The sequence below is a fragment of the Calonectris borealis genome, chromosome 1, assembly GCF_964195595.1.
Source record: "Calonectris borealis chromosome 1, bCalBor7.hap1.2, whole genome shotgun sequence".
NCBI classification, from domain to species: domain Eukaryota; kingdom Metazoa; phylum Chordata; class Aves; order Procellariiformes; family Procellariidae; genus Calonectris; species Calonectris borealis.
Genome location: NC_134312.1, coordinates 190,614,083 through 190,622,539, shown reverse-complemented (window position 1 = coordinate 190,622,539; position 8,457 = coordinate 190,614,083). Strand labels below are relative to the sequence as shown.

General features: G+C 43.5%; 1 pseudogene; it reads left to right on the top strand.

Moving 5' to 3' along the window:
- LOC142079007 (guanylate cyclase soluble subunit beta-2-like) overlaps nt 1-6,368 on the top strand; it is a 6,423-nt pseudogene extending 55 nt beyond the window's left edge.
- Nucleotides 6,369-8,457: the final 2,089 nt, after the last annotated feature.

Sequence of the window (8,457 nt, the reverse complement as noted above, 5' to 3'; positions counted from 1 at the left end):
CTTGGTGTAACTAGAGGAGCTGAAGATGCAACTCCCTGACACTGCACCTCATGACGTCACAAGGAACCTTATCCTGATGAACAAGTGGCACTTGGCGGAGACAGAGTTTTCAAACCAGCTGGAGAGGAAAAAGGAAGAGCTCAGAATCTTTTCCAAGGATTTGGAGGCAGGAAAGACAGAGAACTTGCTGTATGTCATGCTGCTGAAACACATCAGCTTAAGGAATTAGCTTAAGGAAGGGAAAAAGATGGATGCAGGTACTGCAGGTTCCTTTCTTTTCCTCTGCTTATGGTTTTTCTAGTATATCTGGTCTTAAACTTTGCAGCTCCCTTTGTAACAGTGTATTTACCAGAGCAGTCCCAAGGTATCCTTTTTCTCTACGTGATGCATTACAACACCCAGAGCATACAACCATCATCAGGGACCCTTACAGCTATGATGATGGAGAACAGATGGCTGCACATGAAGAACAGGCCTTGCCTGCGAACTCCAGCTATGAGAGTTGCATCATAAATTCATTCCTGAGTACCACTGATACAAAGCTTTTCAAAAGAGAACCCTGTTACGAAGAAGAAGAAGTAGAAGTAGTTCACAGCAGAAAAGGAGGGCATTTGTGGCATGTGTATTGCTTTGTTTTCAATCTGGAATATACCCACTCAGCAAAGTCCCATCCAACACTTGCTAAGTAAAAGCTTTTTAGCTGCTCCAGTCAGAGGTGTCTTTACTTAGTACACATAATTTGCTGCCCACTTTGCATGTGTTTCTTTGTATTAGAACTCTGAGCTTCAAAACTTGACTGCACAAAATGGTGACCATGAATTTGGTGTTACTTCTACAAATTTACGCCTTTAATTCTTCACTGAAAATAGGTGTTCAGAGAGATTCTTTGATGATGGCTAAACTGGGAGGCACAAGAGCGCTCCTAAATTCCTGGATGCAGATCTATATCCTCACCCTTCCCAACTCCACAATGCACCATTTCCCTTGGCTGCCCACCCCAGCTCACTGCTTTCCATAGGCAGGAAAAATCACTGAGTGGGAAAGGAGCTGAGGTATCTTGTTAGCAGCTCCCCAACTTGTCAGTCCATGGCTCCATGGCACACCTCCACACCACAGGATATGAGTTCCCTTTGGTCCCATCCTGCTGTTTAGCATGTCTGCTCTGTGGCTCTGGGCACTTGCACTGCAGAAAAATCCTGTTTGAAGAAACAACTTTGTAAACAGATGCAAAATAGAAAGGACCCAAATTCTGCCCAACATGGCTGAGGATATCAGCATACTCAGGCTTGGAAGTCAAAAGAAACTTTGAAGTGAGGTGCCCACAGCACACATCAGTGTAATTCCGCCACCAAACAGCGAAACATGGGAATCTTTCCTATGCTTATGGGGAGCTTTTCTTCAGCTATTAAACCAATTAACAGGATTTTGGCAAGTTACAGAAATCTGTTGTCAAAGTCTATTACTGACTTAGTCAAAAAAGAATAGAAGCCTTTATGAAGAAATGTGCATCTAAGAGCCGACTTCTTCCTCAGGAGAGTTTGATTTCTGCACAGTGCTCTTCAGTGATGTTGTGACATTCAGAAATATCTGCTCTGCTTATGAGCCCATCCAAATGGTGAACATACATACTGAATTCAATGTATTCCAAGTTTGATTGATTAGGCAATGTCCATAGAGTTTATAAAGTAAGTGTTTCTATTACTGTTTTCTTTGGTGGGTTTTTTTTTGGTGTTTTTTTTTTGTTGTTTGGGGTTTTTTTTGGTTTTATGATAAGCTTTCTTCTGTCTAACCAAACAGAACCTGCGGTGATCATAGGAAGTGAAACTGGCTGAAAATTTGGGGTGGACATTGCTCCTTCAGAACTTCAACCAGCAGTTCTTGTACAGTGACACTCTCTCGCTCTTTTCTATGCTTTGACATAAGAATTTAGAGATCTTTTCAATTTCCCTTTCACTGGTCCATGTAAGAAAACCCAAACTAAAAATTTGTCACTGCGCTATCTTTGAAATTATAAAAAAATTATTTGCTTATCCATGATAAGGGTCACTATTTATCCTTTCAATGGATGAACATCCATGCTTTCCAAGGAAATGGAAGCACTTAGCACCTCATAAGCTTGGGCCATTATTTGAGTCCATTTCACATCTATGGGAGCTTTTCCATTGAATTCAGTGAGTTGCAGGGACTGGGCATTTTATGACTGTAGAATTTCCTGCTGTCGGGGTGAAACAATAGAAGATGAATACCTGGTGGTTGGAGGTATCACAGCCCCCAGCACTAGCCATGCACTAAGAGTAGCCAATCCTGCATTTGATATGGGATTTGCCCCCCAAGAGATCATGAACCCCATGACTGAGGAGCCCATTCAGGTAGGGATGACTGAATTCTTGCTTTGAAATAGATGTTATATATCGGTAGATATTTAAGCAAGACCTCAAGTTCCAGTGAAGGTCAACATACTTGCACGTCAGGTTAATACTCATGTTAAATGCTATGATGAATTCAGGCTGTGGGGCTTTAATTTTGCAGCAGGAAGAACTTTGCAGTCCAGAATCCAAAAATGCACCAAAACATGCATTTAACAATAGCCAAGGAGTTCATTCACGGACAATTTAGAGAAATGAGTACTCAGAAACAAACTCTATCTTTACTGGTGTTTGTGTTTAGGAATAACTAGAAAGTGATTTAGTAACTTGCGCACAGACACAAAATAACTGACGTAATGATTTATTTTGCACTTGCTTCTTGCTTGTAAGAGCTGCTTATACAAGGGCATGTGTTAAATTGTTTCTTGAAAATATGGAATTTTACAACTCTTTATTGGCCAGCTACAAAAGCATAATATTAATTGTGTATGCACAGAACAGTAACTTTAATGTGCTGGGTATTGAGGAGGAGAGAACAGTCCAATGGAGAGGTGTCCAAAATGATGTTTGCCATACGGACAATGGGGCTGTAATCCCTTCTTCTCTTCCGCCAATTGCTATCACCAGTGTGAGAGTCACAAGATAGGAAAGTAGCTAAACTGCTACACATCATCATCCTCTTCTCCTCCTTACAAACAATGCACTCCCTGTCATCAGCCCAAGGCTATATCCTTGCTTCTGCAAGCAAGTGCAGGGGTTCCTGCAGAGGAGTAAGTTATTTAGTCCCTAGAATGGGAGGTGGGGAAGAGCCTGTTCAAGGTTGTGCATGGCATGGTTGTTCAAGAAGGACTGATAAATATCCTAGGTAATGACAATGAGAAGCTGGTATGAGGTATCACATGTCCTTTTTGATTCACACCAACTGATCAGAGTTGGGATCCACTCTGTACCAGCGCTGGCTGGGGCTGTTGATGAGAAAATGCCAAAGTACCACTTGTTTGGAGACACTGTCAACATAGCTTCACAGGTGGAGAGTCACAGTCTTCCCAGGAGCATCCACCTCAGCTCAGCAGCTTTTAGGTAGGGAAAAAGAAGTGCCAAATGGAACAAACCAATCTGAGTATTTTCTTTCCCATCACTTCTGGCTAGTGCAGTCATACAATAAGGGACGTTTTGGTATTATCTACAACAGGCTACTTTGGAGATTTCATCTGGGGGGGTGTCCCTAGGATCAGTCAGTTCAACGTGTGAGTCAGTGGAAAAAGGTAGGTGCTTCAGGAAGACAATCCAGCATGTCTGAGAGAGACATCAAGGGAAGCTGTAAGTGGAGGTGTGAACACTGCCACCCACAGACACACATCATGTGAACAGAATTATTTTCACATTACTTAATATTTCCATCCATAACCTAAAATCCAGGTGCTTAAATGGAGGAGCAAGATTCTCCTAACCCGCACCTTGTAAAAATCCTAGCTTTACTCACACAAGAGCCAATTGTTGGCAGTCAGATCCAGACCTCTCAGCAGTAGCGTGCTTCCCTGCCTGGACAGGTTTCCATGGGCTCAAGGCCTCTCAGAGCAACAGGGTGTACTGAGTGAAGTAATAACTTGGAAAGGGTATAACATCCACTGCCTTTCGTGTTTGGACTTTTTTGCTGGCAAGCTCTCCTTCTCTTTCTATTCAGGCTTTTACCTGAAGAAAGTTGAGCTGCAGAGGATCTAGGGAGTCCAAGAGCATCTCAATCTTGTCCTCTCTAGTGCATCTCAGAAGGAACTCTGTGAGATGGGTTGCATTGCAACAGTGCTGGATGTGGGACAGATAAGCTGGAACCAGGCTTTCTGTGGACACGCAATAAAGTGAGAGCACAGAATAGAGGGGAGAAGAAAGTAAAATATATACAGGATGCAGAGAAGTTGCTTGGGCACATAAACATTATTTTTTTGCAGGTACCTATAGATTTTGCAAAATAATTGAGGCAGCCCCTTTCAAAACTTAGGCTCAGTATTTACACTTACCTGTACCTGCAAAAGAAAAAGGAACCTATTTCCTAGTAATCCTGATTCTGGCTTCCTATTTTATACTCAGGTTCTCCAGCAGGGATGTGTTGGCTCTGATTTATGGTTCACACATTTTTATTGGTCATGGTCTTTCAGAATAATTCACAGCTAAAGCAATTTTTGGGGCATCCAAAAGAGCAATGCTTAAAAATAAAATTTCCATGACCTGCAGTGATTTAGTACCTGGCACAAATCCTAACCAACCCCAAACTCAGCAATAAATAACTTACAAGAACAGCTTTCTTACTGTGGCATTACTTCCTCCCCTAGTGAACAAATAAAGAGTCCTACTCTGCATTCCATACTCAGGTAAAATTTCTGTTGGTTTTAATGGGACTTTTGCCTCAGTAGTCTAAAATCTGTTCAGCAGTTGCCGGTCGTAGTGGTGACACAGTGGATTGAGGCTAGTCTGCTCTGCTCCCTGTGTACAACCGAGGTTCTCTGCTGGCTATCTTACCTCCTAGTCACTTTGGGCATCACTTCATATCATGCAACCCAGAACTACTCTGTTTTTATCTGCAGGAAAAACAATTCCCAGTTTGTGAGATCAAGACATTTACATGTTGTTATATAAAGCAGGAAAAAATGGTCTTGTAATGCACTTTAAGAGTTGAGCACCGTAGAGTCTTTTTGACTTGCATTGTGCCTTACCGACACATGCTCCCACGAGAACAGACAGAAATACTCATTAAATATAGAGTCACAAAATGCTGCTTGCTGTGCTCTACATATAACACCTTCACATATTTCACACCATCAAAAACTATTGTAAAGTGCAATAACAAACAGCAAAATAAGTGTGCAAACGAAGTCTTAAATGCCTAGAGCAGATCCCTTTCTGAGAAGTCTTGCAAAGCTCTTTTCTGCTCAAAAAAATTGCTAGCAACAAATAATTTTTATTAGCACTGCAGAGCTAATGGAGCTGTAGGAGAGAACTCTGGATTCCTTTCTGATTCATGCCTCGCAGTGGAATTGTTAAGTTCCAGTTGCAGGATTTTTTATTTCTGGTCATGTTGCTTGAGCCAGAAAGGAGCAGAGGCCGAATGGTTGCAGAACTGGCACTCATGAAAAAGATTTCCTGGTAAAACTGAGCAAATCAGATCAGATGCCACAAGCACGGACCCTCACACTCTTCTTTTCACAGGCTCATTTTTCCTGTTTTCTTGTTTTGTGTTGTGTGTGAAATTTGCATGCTTAAATGAAATTTACCATTACAGAAGGCGTTGCTGAGCCCCAGTCCTGCAACACGACATGCTTGGTCAGAGTGCTATCCCATGTACAGGGAGGGAGGCAGGACAGCTACATGTGGTTTAGCTGTCTACCCCTGTGCTCTACATTATGAACTTGTTTTTTGGGGGGGGTTCTGTTTTAATTCATTTGTACAGCTATTTAATACCTAGAGAACCCACCCTCCATCCAGCTTTTTAAAAATTGTCTCCTTTCTCAAAATAAATGAGCTTTTGATATCTCTTCCAGTCCAGGTAGATCCTTATCAGAAGTAGCAATCTGTGGTCTATTGACTGCTTGGAGGATTGGGGCTGACACTATTAGGTGCTTTTATATAATGCTGTATAAAAGGACATAGTACACAGGGAGCTGTTGACACCCAGAACCAATTACAGCACAAACTCACCTAGAACAATAAGCTATTGCTTTGGGTACCATTGTTCTGGCCATCAAGATGTACCCAGCACTAATGATGCTGCACTGTCGTTTCAGTTTTTAATTTCCTTTTGATAATTCTTGGTCCCCATGTTGCCATAGGCCTCCTTGTCCTAACTTCCACATTTTCTTGTGTGCAGAGCTCTGCCAAATCAAAACTTCAAAATAGATGAAAGAAGGGAAACTGAAGAGGAAGTGAAAAGGGAAAAGGGCCACATGCTTTTTGAGGAAGAATCTGCATGCAACTGAGAATGAAATCAAAGCCTCACTGCAACCAGGCTGAGCAGAAAGGCACATACAGGGGGCCTGCTGGCCCTATGTAAAGCAGATAAAACAATGTTGCTCTGAATTCTGGGAAAAGGTAGCGAGCTCAATTTATTTTGAAGTGTCAAGTAATTCAGCCATTCTTCATTTGAAGCCCAAAGAAAATCCTTCAAGAAATTCAATTTATATCACAGTGCCCAGTTATACCTTCTTTTCCCCTTCCCTGTTGGCTGTCAGTAAGAACGCTGGATGATATGAAAATGAGATAGCAGGATGTCTTTTGAAAGTAGGTGGAGAGGAAAATTTAAGCAGTAGACACAGAATTAGATCTATGCCTCCCCGTGCTTGGGAAACCATACATGCAAAACAGGGAAACACTCTCCCGACCCAAAAAAGATAGCGACCAAGCACTTGGAACTGGAGGACAAAACACAAAACCTACATGAATAGGATATCAAAAGTCATAAGAGCTAAAGTTTCCTTTGTCTCAGTTACTTTAATATTTTGGGGGGGTGTCAAGCCAACAAGCACCCAGAGGCAGGAATAGGGGAACATGTCTTGGAACGGTCTGGGCAGACCAGGAGACAGACATGCAGAAGGACAAGGGAGCAGGGGGAGAGCATTGCAAAGGGTCAGAAGCACAAATAGAAGCTCTCTCTGGGATGTAGGAAAGGGAAATTTGAGGGATGGTTTATGTTTAGAAACATGACTCAAATGGCTGGTTTTGAGCCCCGTTTCTGAACAAAATTACCCCAGGACATGGAATATGGGCTGCCCCCCGCCTTCACATGCAGCAGCCTCTGCTTGCACGGAAAGGTGTGTCTCCTGGGGCCATGCACCACCCTACCTTCTGCCAGCAGGAGCCAGACAAAAGCTGTTACTAACGCGCCTCTGCCCCTGAGAGGAGGGGATTTCACTGCAACATGTGCTTCGTTGCTTGTCTTTGAAATGCCCATGGATGGGGTGTTTGCTCCTACCCTGCAGTAAACAAAGAAAACAAATGTCAGCAATGTACCATGAAGTGGCCCATGAACCTCGGTCCAGATGCAAATGCTTTGGCTGTTCGTTGGCTCATATATCACTCCACGCAGGGATGGGACCTCACCATAGAGAAAGAGAGAAATACTGACAGAGCGGGAGCATCTGTGGCAGAAAGCGAGTCAGCAGGATCCCACTTCCCATCTAGCGAGACGAAAAGGCTATTGTTTCTGGCAAAGACAAAGTTTTGAACCTCAGGAGTGTGAAAACAGTAACAGATTTATGAATTCCTCCTCGATGCATGTAGCCGCCAGCCTTTAGCCAGCACACGCTAGGAGTGGAGAGCCTTCATGCGCTGGGCATGCTGAGGGTGGTGCTGGAATTGAGGAGCACAGCTAAGCTCATTTCCCACTTTTGTGCCCAAATTACATATGGGAATAGCAACAGGAAGGCGGAGGAACATGGTCAGATCAAACGTCCGTCTAGCTCAGCATCCCAGCAGGGGCCAGTCGAAAATCCTTAGGGAATATCTTTAAGAATGGGAAATGCAGAGACTGAGGCTCCGCTTGGCATCCTCTCCTGGCTTCCAGCAACCAGCAACTTAAAGGCCTGGGGTTGTGTCCAGACCACCAAGTTTAACAGCCAACACAGACTTACCCTCTCTGAATTTGTCTAATCCCTTTTTGGACCCATTACTCCATAGCTCTGTGATAGCTGCGCACACAAATGCAGCTTGGCAACTACACATACCCTTCTGTAGGTGTGAGGATCCAAGCAAGCCTGCATTTGTTAAAGGAAAATAAAATGTAAGAAAGCCTGGCCCTTAAGAGCCTTCTTTCCCTCCCACTCCTCTTTTGAGTCCTTGGTTTCCAGGCTCCTCAGGGCAGTAGGTGTTGTCACCTCTGCTTTCTTCCTCCTCTAACTTCTTCTGGAGACAGATGCTGTAGGAAGCCTGGGTAGCGAGGTGGCCACTGTTACGGAGTACACTGATGACAAGCAGCTGCTCACCACAAGTGGCACTGCCGGCAGTGAGTACGTCAAAGGCTTGTATTAAAATGGTCCTGACACTTTATTTCACAGAAGGGGAGGTGGGCTAAGGATCATCCAGATGACCCAAGTAAAGTCAGATC